Below are 12753 nucleotides of genomic sequence, written 5' to 3'. Positions count from 1 at the left end.
CTTCCTGACATTTGCATCTGTAGTGGCCGTGCACGTACGTCCAGCTCTCGGTATGTCCTCCACTTGCTGACGTCCATCACTGAATGTGCGACACCATCTCCGCACCATTTGCTTCGTCATCACACCTGGCCCATAGACTTCCACGAGGCCGTTATGAATTTCTGTTCCTGATACTCCACGTGCCCATTCATAGCGGATAACCACTCTCACTTCCTCCTTTGACCACGAATTCAAAACGCACTTTCTCTCCATACCTACCGGGGCTCAAATGAGAGGCTGATCTCCGCTTTGCGCAGGCACTGCAACAGCGCCATCTGCTTGATTTGCAGCAACCTCTACCTAATGATGTATCGGTGACTTGCGCGTTTTCCTGCTGTGTCGCCTTTCGCCCATAGCCGTTCAACGCTTCTTCCATATTCTTCCATATGCAAAGCATGAATTTTTCTTGGAGGACTTTTTGAAGCTTATCAAGCGATATGACAAATGTCTTAACGTACTCGTACGAGAATAATAAAATAAAGATATGTCATATCTTTAATGTCTCATTCTATTTTTTTACTTTACACAACTCTGACCACAGTCGACAGGGGAAACTTATTTTTCAACTTACCTACGTAGAAAAAGTAAAATTCCTTCAGATGCATTACCATGACAGATATGTCGCAGGCCTAAATTTTCAACATTTAAGCATATATAAGCTGTGGCTTATCTATCCAAAATTATATATATAATTAATTATTTTAGTATTGTGGATAACCCATTAATTAAAAATGGAATGTCATTAAATTTGATCGTTCATAACAGAGGATTGTCTGAATTCAAAAGCTTAAAATATTTTTAAAAAAGATGCAAAACTAAAGCAAGGTTCTGTAATTTATGGTATCAAGTATTAAGATGTTTAATATATGTGACATGGTGCTTTTTTCTCCCTGTTTAGTATTATTATTGTCATCATATAGATGAGCTTATTTAAATGAAGCTTTTCCAAAAAGATTTACTCTTTGAAGACCATAACGCCCCACATGGCTTTTCACTCAAATGACTTCAACTACCCCAAACGGCCGAAATTCCGATGTTGTTTTCTTCCCTTCTTTAAGGTATGCAGTAGTAGGTGCATTTTCCCCAAATTCATTGTATCAGCTTACTGCAGACAGCTTGCCCTAGAAGGATTTATTTGGGGTTTCTTATCTTTATTTGTAAAAAGTAGAAAGGATTTCATTTTAAATCTTCACTCTTCTTTGTGCGTTAATGGATGGGGAGGAAAAGAAATTGCTGCGACTCTCGAAAACCATTTCGGGCAGTCCGATATTTTAACATATAGGTTAGAGAAGTCTTCGGTTTTCAAAGAGTTAAAGAAATAATAATAAATATATATATGTAAACAAAGATAATTTTGTATGTGTAATTCCATTTAAAGGATAATTTCTACTAAAGCAGCAAAATTGAATGAAAGAAAAAAAAAAAAAAAAAAAAAAAAAAATATTAAACCTCCTCAAAAAACAAGACTGTGAATAAAATTTTAAGTGACAGCTTAATAAATGGCTAGTCTGTTGATTTTTAATACAGGAAACATTTTAAAAATATTATTTTTTTTCTTATATAGATATAGAGAGAGATTAATTTCTAATTGGTGCTACAATCTACACAGTGTGCATAATTGAAATAACTTTATACCTGAACATAATTTGCGAGATTAGCAGGTGAATAAATACATTTAGCCAAATGTAAATGAAAGCCTGCTGTGCTTTCATTGATGTTCATAGAAATCATATTACAGGATATTTAATTGTTTAAAAAAAAGCATATACTCTATTTAATGGCACATACTGATGTTTTAGCTGTCAGCAGCATTCATCAAATAGGTATATTATGTGCACATAATATGCCTGTGAACATTTTCAATCAAAAATTGTCTTATTTTTTCATAGGCCTAACATGCCAGCATTTCACATACTTAGTTTAAAAAATTATGCCATTTTCTGAAAAAATGGAATTTGTTTTTCCTCTTGAAGGACTGTAAAAAGAAATGAAAATTTACTTTATTGGCGAATGTGTTGCATTTGAAAGATTTATGCTGAGTCGCCTAAAGGAACAGACTCAAACAGTGTTAGGAAAACATGAACTTTACTGATATTATGAAACAATAGCATTCAGTTTGAATGATGAAAAGATGAAACAAAATTCCAGCATTTCTGAAAGTACTACTACAAAAATACTTTAGAACAGAAACGTAAAAAGAAAATGTTTGTTATATATTTTACTCATTTTGTTATACGAGGGCCATCCAGGAAGTAGATTACGTTTCCGTCTGTGTCCGCTAGGGGCGGGGCTAGCGCGGCCATCTTGGGGTCAGAGCGTTGCGCAGCTCAGTCTGCATCTAGCCGTGCTAGTGAGAGGTTCGTGCTGTGCTCCGTTCAGATACTGTGACGGTTTGAAATGTCTGCGTTAATTGAAAATCCCGCGAGCTGCGAGGTGCGCTCAGTAATAAGGTTTCTGATTGCAAAAAACTGTAAACCGATATAAATCTATTGGCAGCTTCGTGAAGTGTATGGGGACAACATTATCACTGAAGGTGGAGTGCGTCAGTGGGTCATAAGATTTCAAAATGGCCGAACCAACGTTCACGACGAAGATCGAAGTGGGAGACCCAGCATAGTGACCGCCGAACTTCTCGAAAAAGTCGATGCTAAAGTCCGTGAAAATCGAAATTTCACAATAACGGAACTTTCTTTGAGTTTTCCACAAATTTCGCGAAGTTTGTTGCACGAAATCATCAGCGAAAAGCTTGGTTACCACAAGTTTTGTGCAAGATGGATTCCAAAAATCTTGACAGAGGACCACAAAAATCAGCGAATGGCTGCAGCGTTGAACTTTTTGGACGCTTACCATAAGGATGGTGACTCTTTACTCGATCGCATCGTTACTGGTGACGAAACATGGGTGAAACATGTGAACTGTGAAACGAAATTGCAATCAATGCAGTGGGGGCACACAAGTTCTCCCCAAAAACCCAAGAAATGCATGCAAACAATGTCGGCAAGGAAGATGATGGCGACTGTTTTTTGGGACAGAAAAGGTGTAATTTTGGTGGACTTCCTGGAAAGAGGCACTACAATAAACTCTCAAAGGTATTGCCAAACTCTCCAAAAACTCAGAAGAGCAATTCAAAACAAGCGCAGAGGAATGTTGAGCTCTAAGATCTTGTTGATTCACGACAACGCCCGGCCCCACATGGCAAATGTCACTCGTAAAGTTCTTGAATCTTTTAAGTGGGAGTTTTTCCTCATCCGCCGTACAGTCCCGACCTGGCACCGAGCGACTTCCACCTATTCCCAGCAATGAAGAAGTGGCTGGCTATGCAGCGTTTTGATGACGACGCACAGCTGCAAGAAGAGGTAACGAAGTGGTTGAAGGCGCAGGCGGCCGAATTTTTCGACGAAGGAATTTCCAAGCTCGTACATCGCTACGATAAATGCCTTAATTTGTATGGTGACTATGTAGAAAAGTAGTATTTGAGTGTGGCTTTCATCTGTATATAATAAAATTTGTTTCCTATACTTTGTTTATTTTTTTATTCCAAAACGTAATCTACTTTCTGGATAGCCCTCGTATTTTAAAAGCAAATCTTAAGCTAGTAAAAAGTAAAGTGTCACAGGAAATTTTTTAATTTAAGCTAAGTGTAAAAGTCTATGAATCGCAGAAATCTTAGAAAAATGTGTTCATTGAGACTGAGAGCATTTTTAATCACTATTGGGCAGTTTTTATTAGAATGAATGCCTAATAGAGAATAGCTTTAGCCCGTTTTAATGGCATCCACAGTAGAACCATTCATATAAACATGCACTCAATTTGGTAGAGTGTTTCTTTTATCAGTTGTAGCAAGAGAAGCCATCTTATGTTCTGTAGCTGAAAAATTTCTTGCTTATGGGAGGAATAGTGGACTATATGGATGCGTCTGCAGTAAGTAGTTTGTTTAAATGGAGGATTTCTGTTAAAGAAAGGCATACTAAATTTGACTGCTAATTTTTTTGCTAACTCCAAAAAGATTTTCAAAGCAGAGAGACTTATTGCCAAAACTATCTCATCTTCGAAGATTTTCAAATAATTTCAGGACAATCCTTTTACATCAGTCAGCAAATGATTCCAGACCAATCTACCATTGCATGACTTCAGTTGGGATGGAGTGAGCTTTGTTTGTGATTATGTTAAGTGCATATGAACAGTTTCTAACTTTTTAATTGGTGGTCTCAGATGTCATAATCAATAGCTCAGTTCCGTATTCAGTAGCAAGTCAGATGTGGGTATTAAAAGTAGTGCAAGTCCTGTGAAGCACACTACTTTGCACATAGTAATCTCTTTAATAATTTATATAGAAATATACTAATACAGTCTTATAAAATTACCCACTCCAGTTTAGTGTGGGTCTCAAAATGTTTTCTATTTATAGCATTTTCAATTTTATTTAGTTTTTGAAGTCTGTATAACATCTTTAGATTTTGTACTCAAGGCAAAAACTTGTAATGTAAAACATGTAAAATTCTTAGTATTTATAATCATTTCATTTTCTGTCAAACTTAACCCTATTAGTGGGCTATAGTATAGCCTGACATGTGGTAAGTTGGCATGTGAGCTTGGAGTCATTAAGTAGAGGCTCCAATGTCATTTAAAGTAGGGGTTACATGTATTTTATGTGATTTTCAATCTGATGCATTCTGTGTACTTTTTTTTAAGGGTGAGGTGTACTTTTTTTATAGAGTTCCTTTTTTTTAAGGGTTTAAACCAGGGCTGTGGAGTTGATAGGGAAAATGACCGACTCCGACTCCTGGAATTTTAAAAACTCCAACTCCCTCATATATATATATATACAATCAAAAGTCGTTAATCCGGACTCGTCGGGACTTCGGCGATTCCGGATTATAGATCATCAGTTTAAATCTGGTAAGATTGCATGCAGAAATTACAAAATTAAAAATATGAAACCGTAATTTATGAAATAAAGAACAATTATGATCTAAAGGGTATCAAAATTTACAAAAAGAAAAAGCTTAATATTTATTTGTTCACTTTATTATATTAAATATTTCTTTTAATGTAAGTTGTTTAAGTTGCTTCATTTCATGTGACAATACTTTCTCTTTAATTCTATTAAACAGACATAATTTCTTGTTTAGTTACAAAGTTCCGCTGTTCAAGTCCTATAATTGCTGTGTCGAGAATACCGACTAATTTGTCAATCGAAATGTTTTCGTTTTCAATAACCTCTCTGTCACTTTCTTCACTATCGAAAGCGAATTATAATGACGAAGAACTTGATTTAAATCATATCAAAGATAGCGTACATCGAGATGAAATACTACATTTAGTAAGGAATTATAAGCCAAATAAAATAAAAACATCTGCCCTAAAGATAAGCAGAGGCGTAACTAAAGTTAAGTGCCCGGGGACACCTTAAGATTTTGCGCCCCTTTCTGTGTTCCAAGAATAGAAAACATTTCATTCTGAAATGTATATCATCAATTTAGCGCCCCCTGGATCCTGCGCCCGGGGACGGATGTCCCCCTTTGCCCCACCCTAGCTACGCCACTGAAGATAAGGATAGTGCTGACAGATACTCTTCCAATTTATTGCGTGCCACGGCATTTCTGCCCCCCTAATCTCTGCCGCAGAGCAGCGTGAAATTGATAAACAGATTTCGGGTTTCAAAACATACTTTCGCTTTGTAGTAAATATATATCGGAAATTCTATTTGACATAATCGAAAGTTCAAGCTTACTTTTATAGAATTGCTCTAACAGTCTGTAAAAAATAATAAGCCGGATCCAATTCCAAGATTAAGGAACAACGCAATCTGCAACATTAACTGAATTACATAATTTTAGCTTAGCTTATACCATCCGTTATACATTAAACGCGCATGTGTAAACATATTATGCGCTTGCACACACACATATTCGCAGTCGTAAAGGTCTTACGTGCATGCGTAAATGCCTATGCGCATGCGTCAATGAGACGCATGCGCAGAAAGTTTGTAGCTTTGAGGTCCGGATTATAGATCATTCCGGATTATGGGTGTCCGAATTAACGACTTTTGACTGTATATATATATATATATATATATATAATCCATGTGTATATATATATATATAATCCATGTGTATATGTTTACATATATATATATATATATATATGTGTGTAAACATATACACATGGATTACAGCATTTTTTTTAATACAAAAAAAGTAATAGAAGTTACAGAAAAAAAATGATGGCATAGCAAATTATTTACATTAATTAGCATTTATTATGAAATGGAAAAACTGGCATTAATAATTGAAGCAGAATAGCTTTGGCAAGATCTTTTTTGTTAGAGGATCATAAATCCGATTTGATAAACTCCAGAGCTGAAAAGAGTCTTTCCACACTAATTTGAGTTGGAGGAAGAGCTGTTACTGTTAGGGCTACTTCTTTTAACTTTACAGTATAGATTTTTATAAGTCTAAAAGAGGTGTCTTGGAAGAGCAATCGTATTTCTCTATTTCTTCAAAGGCTGTGTAGATATCTGAATGGTCCTGGTTCTTTATTTTCATTCGCTTTGTGTTAGCCTTTTCAATATTATCCAAAAATATTTCTCAAAATCTAATTCATTACTGGAAGAGAGACTCAATTGCATTGTCTGCAGTTTGACTGTCCTGATTCGAATACTACAATAATTCTGAAAATAATTTCATCTCTAAAGAAAGTTCATAGATAACTTTCTTTGCCTTTTTAATTTGTTCGTCATCTAAGAAAATTCGGTGTTTCGGATCTACATATATTGAATCTAGCAAGATCTCATTGTCTAGCAAACTAGTTTCTCTTTTCTTCATTGAAGAAATGATTCCTTCTGCAATAAACCAAATGCAACTTCTGCAATTAACCACAGTCTTTCTGTTAGTGAAACATTAGGGTTACCTACATCTTCTAAAAACGTTCTTAATTCTAAAAACCCTTTTTATCATCAAATATGTACTTCCTTATCAGATTGCTTGATCAATAATTGCTCTTTTTCCTGCTCGCTTCCTAAGAATGGCATCAATTTTGGGAGTTCTCACTGCTATTGCTGCTCACCTAAATTTACCAGTCAGATTTGTAATTAAATGAAGTAACTAAATGAATCAGTTTAATCACTAATGGCAAATATCACATCCATCCTCCTCACTTATGCTTATTTATTAATATGTGAATAAAATGGAAAATAACAACAATAAAAATAATAACTCAGTTTGTAATTAATTTTTTTTTCAATTCACTTTAATTTCATTTCAGATTCAAACTGTCTAACAAGAACTGGAGTCAGAGCCGACGTGCTTTTAGCGACTCCAGCTCCGATTCCTTTTACGCAAAAATCTTCCTTACTCAGATTCTGACTCCATGACGCTGACTCCGACTCCACAACCCTGGTTACCCAGATAGGAATGCTAAATGCAAATAATGTTTAGCAGCTATACATTTTTCCTAATGATTTTTTTATTACGTCTGTGATCTTTACTAATATTTGAAACTTTATCCTCAGTTTCAAATTATAATTTCTAACCAAAAAATGGGCTAAGAGGGCCAAATCTGGAATCACTGTGGTTATGTTACCATAGAAGCATTACATCTTATCGTATTTGAAGAATGGAATCAGCCAAAACCATCTGATTCAGATGCCTTCTTCTCAAAGCCGAACTGTACCAATTCATTTGTATTTGCTTGTTAATTTTTCAACCAGACCATTTGTGATCAAAAGAGTCCGTACTACAATATCAGTGTTTATAATTCTGTGAACCATATAATTAATCCGCAATATTAAACACAGCTGGAGTCAGCAGTGAGCCCTGAGGCAAAGCCCTGCCAAATTTGTCTGAAAGGAAATACTGAACCACCTAACCTAGCTCTGTATTATGTTGCTAATCTGAGAAAGATTTCAAGATAGGATGTTAATTTTCTACTCATGACATACTTAGTTTAGTTTGTTCAAAACTGCATGTATGATGTAACATTCAATGTAGATGAGTCTATTAAATCACCATCTTGCTTAATTTTTTTGCCAGCAAAAATATGTCCTTCTGTAAATGAGTAATTATGGAGCTCATTGAAAGATGGTCGAAGGTGATTGACCGAAATAGCAATAGGTCATTTGATTTTTTTTCTTTATAAAGATATTTGATATGATAGTTTTGCTTTGAAAAATATAGAAAGAATATATTGTTACGTTTTTCCTATTCTGACACCAGTTGTTGCGTTATTTTCTTCGTTCATGTTTGTACGGGGTTCGTGGATTTGGAGCGAATAACGACGACACTTGATGAAGTATCGAAACACACTTTATTTAGCCAATGTTAATCAGGACAGCTCTAATAACACTTTTTACAGTCGTCGGAGATCTACTATAAATACATTGGAACAATCAGTGACAGCCTTCACACTGTCAGGCAATAACGGTGGAGACAGCTTCACTGCAAAGCACCCGAGTACAGCTCCCAACTCTGCTTGGTTGTTCTCGGAACTCCACGTACTCTCGAAACTCTCCACACGATGCACTCGACGATACACAAGAGTATAGCTCTCGACTCAACACAGTCTAAGACAAAACTTGCGAATCCACTAATTTGCGATGCACTAAAAGACTCTCTCGATGCACTCGACGACCACCTCGGCGCTAGACTCGAGACACTCCCTCAATGACCGACTATCAGCTTGCTAGCTGAAGCACACACACTAACTGACTGTGAACCAGCAGGCTTTATACGGCTTGTGTTCGGGAACATTCTGGTCTAAACCGGTAAGAATTCATTCCAGGAGGTTCTCCGCCCATCCATAGTATATCACCAAATGGGCAATTTTGCACCAAATGTGGCAACCCTGCCTTCCCTTGCCATTCTATGGCAACCCTAAAACTGCTTTGCGGGGAAGCCATCTCACCGCGCCTGTACATTTCGTAACATTGCCCCCTCCCAAGGACTGCACGTCCCGGGCAGAACAACGCTTGGTCAGAAGCCAAATTAGATACAAACAAAACATTTTAAAACATACAGGTAGCATAACTAAAACAAATATTTACACTATGTACAAGTTATATACACAAATTAGACACATCACAATTTTAAAAGAAACAAATGCTTATACTATGTTCAAGTTATATATACAAATTAAACACATCACAATTTTAAATTATACAAATTAAAGTTCATAATTAAATTCAGTCTCAGTCTTTTCATTTAATATATACCCTAGTCAAATACCTTTCCACTGCAGTTCTCAGTGCATTTCTGTTTTGCATATCACAGTCTGAAGATTCAGTCCTTTCAGACTTGTCATCCACAGGAAGATGTGAAACAGTTTGTTCACCATTCTGTAGTTCATTCGCAGCATGCATACAGCTCACCTCTGTATTTTCAGCAGCTGGTGCATGTTCATTTTCCAGCATTTCTGGGAAACCAGCTTCAAATTCTGCATCAGAGTCATGAACGGAACCCGATTTTTCACAAACACAAGTGTCCAGGTTTAGAATCAAGTCCTTGTCCTCACAATCAGCACTATGAGACGCACACATAATTTGCGAAGTGAGTGAATTTTCTCGCAACACTAGAGCACACTGCTCAAGCTGCACATCAGCCTCTCCCACTGCATCACATGCATTTTCAGGTGGTTCAATATTCGCGAACTGCAACTTCATAACTTCACTATCAGTTTCGACGAACTTAACAATCACATTTTCACTTTCTTTCACTTCAGGCTCTTGTGAATTAAAAGCTTCTTTCCTGTCTTTTATTTCTTCATGTTTTGGTTGTTTTCCTTTAATCCCGTTAGATGTTTCATCCATCATGTCTTGATCTTTCTCAGGCAGTTCATTAGTTACTTCCTTCATTTCTTCATCCTTTGATTTTTCAGATGCCACTTCTCTCATTTCTACATCATCTTTTATGGCTCTAATTTCTTCTGTAAGCTCGACTTTCACCTGTTAGAGTTGCTCTTGGACCTTTTCTTGGCCGCCATTTATCTCTTCTCGTCGGCCTTTCTTTTGCAGTCCGGCTTTGATCTCAGCTGTCATTTCTTTATATCCAGCTTTTATCTCTTTACATCCAGCTTTTAACTCATCATATCTGGCTTTTATCTCAGCACATCTGGTTTTATCTCAGGCCTTTATCTCGGCATATCCGGCTTTTATCTCGGCTAACAAGTCCATCAATGTCTTTGTTTCCTCCGCCATGGCTTTCCTCTGCAGGCGGGTCACTGGCCTTCACTCACAAACCCCACTCCTGACACCAGTTGTTACGTTTTTCCTTTTCTGACAGCAGTTGTTGCGTTATTTTCTTTGTTCACGTTCGTACGGAGTTCGTGGATTTGGAGTGAATAACGACGACACTTGATGAAGTATCGAAACACACTTTATTTAGCCAATGTTAATCAGGACAGCTCTAATAACACTTTTTACAGTTGTCGGAGATCTACTATAAACACATTTGAACAATCAGTGACACAGCCTTCACACTGTCAGGCAATAACGGTGGAGACAGCTTCACTGCAAAGCACCCAAGTACAGCTCCCAACTCTGCTTGGTTGTTCTTGGAACTCCACGTACTCTCGAGACTCTCTACACGATGCACTCGACGATACACAAGAGTATAGCTCTCGACTCAGCACAGTCTAAGACAAAACTCGATGATGCACTAAAAGACTCTCTCGATGCACTCGACGCTAGATGTTGAGACACTCGCTCAATGACTGACTATCAGCTCGCTCGCTACACTGACTGCGGACCAGCAGGGTTTATATAGCTTTCGGCTTGTGTTCGGGAACATTCTGGGCTAAACCGGTAAGAATTCGTTCCCGAAGGTTCTCCATCCGTCCATGGTATATTGCCAATTATCTCGCCATATGTGGCAACCCTAAAACTGCTTTGCGGGGAAGCCATCTCACTGTGCCTGTACATTTCGTAACAATATGACTTTTCTGATCACTTGATATCTCTATTAGAATTTGTCCATTAAATTGCATTTATGAAATAAGTCACAGTGTGCAGACTTCATTTTACCTTTTTATTGCTAGACATTTTTTGTTCTTAAAAGTTTTTCTCTTACTATAAGAATATTTATACGTAGAATAAAGAAATGAGTTCTTTTCATATTTATATAAAGTGATAATCATCACACCTGTGCAAATGAAAGTACACATTAGCGAGCGAATGAATGGGTGAGTAGTAAATGAATGAATGCATACAATAACAATGAAGATTCTGTCAGTATTATTATTAAAATGAATTGGTTTTAGGGAATTCTAAAATTATTTTTATATTTTTTCAAGAATATTATCTTTAATACCTACTTCCAGCATTGATAGAAGTTGAGTTCAGTTCAGCTGAATTTTGTTTTCTGTTTGATTTTTGTTCTGAGGTCATTCTGAAGAAATTTTTGGTAATTGACATCTGCTTTTTTTTTTAATTGCATTTTCATCCATAGGTTGGAAAACACTTATGACAGTTTGGCAACAAAAATATGAGTTCACTTTATTTAAAATTTGGCACCTCATGGTATGCTATGTGTTTATTCACAATAAGCACCTTTCTTCTGTTGCATTTGTAAAATGTTTTTCGAAATACTTAGTGTTTCTCAGATATCTGCTAATGTTCTAATTACCCACTTTGACTTGCATTCATGCTTTTATCCTTTTGCCGTCACTTGCAGAATTTAATAATTCACAACTTTCATTTGCTTATGCATAACTCCTTAAATGCATTCTATACTAATTTGTAAGAGTTATTTTCGTGTTCTTCATAACAGTGAATATTTATAGATCATTAAAATAAATTTCTCACTAATGTATATTTTTCACAGATTGCTACATATGACTTAAGCTGTCACTCAATATGAAATTAAGAGCTTTTCAGTTTGAAATATTTTAAGCAAAAGTAATATCAGCATTTAAAGTAATTTATTTGATAAACACTATAGTTTTTAAATAAAAAACAGTAAGTACCGTAATTTCCGGAAGAAAGGCCGCATCAGCGTAAACGCTGCAGTCGAGTAAAATGGCGGGAAAAAAATTAAAATTGCACAGAAATGCCGCATCAGCGTAAACGCCGCAATAGATTAAATTGCGCATGACATTTTAAAATGTGATCAAGGTGACATCGTCGTGGGCCGTATAGATGCAAAAACTCAACCTAAGTCCTGATATATGACATACCAGTTAAGAAAAATGCATGAAATGAAACCATAACTCAAAAATAAATTAAAGGTAAGAAATGTATAGCTTCTGTGCCGTTTTGAGACATTTTCAAAAATTTTCCGCTCCCTTCTTACTTAAAAACTATCCAACAAGTACTTGTACCCAAACTGATGGGAACTGTATTTGGCAGAATGCCAAGAAAAATCCATTCATGCTGAAGGGGAAATATGTCAGAGTTCGTTATTGCGAGGCAGGTGGAGTCGTGTCCACCTTTGAAAAAAATTGCAGAAAAGGCAGGGGTGGGGAGAGGATGGGTCCTGGAAGATTCATCGAATCACAGAGGAGAGAGACTATTCAAACTGATGAGAATGTTGATTTGAAAGGGGAAAGAATGTTATTGTTCTGAGATCTCGTTTAGGGTGAATAAGGCATGTAGGTCCGTTCAAGGGAAAGAATGTAAACAAAATAACGTTTGCAAAAAGCAACTGAGTGGTCTTTTGTGTGGGAACAGCACCAGTCTATGCACAATGACAAGGCCATCCAAACTATGTACAATGACCATCA

The 12753-nt window shown here is 36.5% G+C and overlaps 1 protein-coding gene across 1 annotated transcript in view; it reads left to right on the top strand.

The window, feature by feature from the left end:
- Positions 1-12753, top strand: part of mRpL53 (mitochondrial ribosomal protein L53) — a 30599-nt gene that overhangs the window by 16691 nt on the left and 1155 nt on the right. The gene's annotated exons all lie outside the window — the stretch shown is intronic.

The sequence above is a fragment of the Stegodyphus dumicola genome, chromosome 9, assembly GCF_044657685.1.
Source record: "Stegodyphus dumicola isolate Sdum_Otavi_A_Nest chromosome 9, ASM4465768v1".
Taxonomy (NCBI): Eukaryota; Metazoa; Arthropoda; class Arachnida; order Araneae; family Eresidae; genus Stegodyphus; species Stegodyphus dumicola.
Note: the sequence above shows the minus strand (reverse complement) of the source record. Positions and strands in the feature narration are given on the sequence as shown.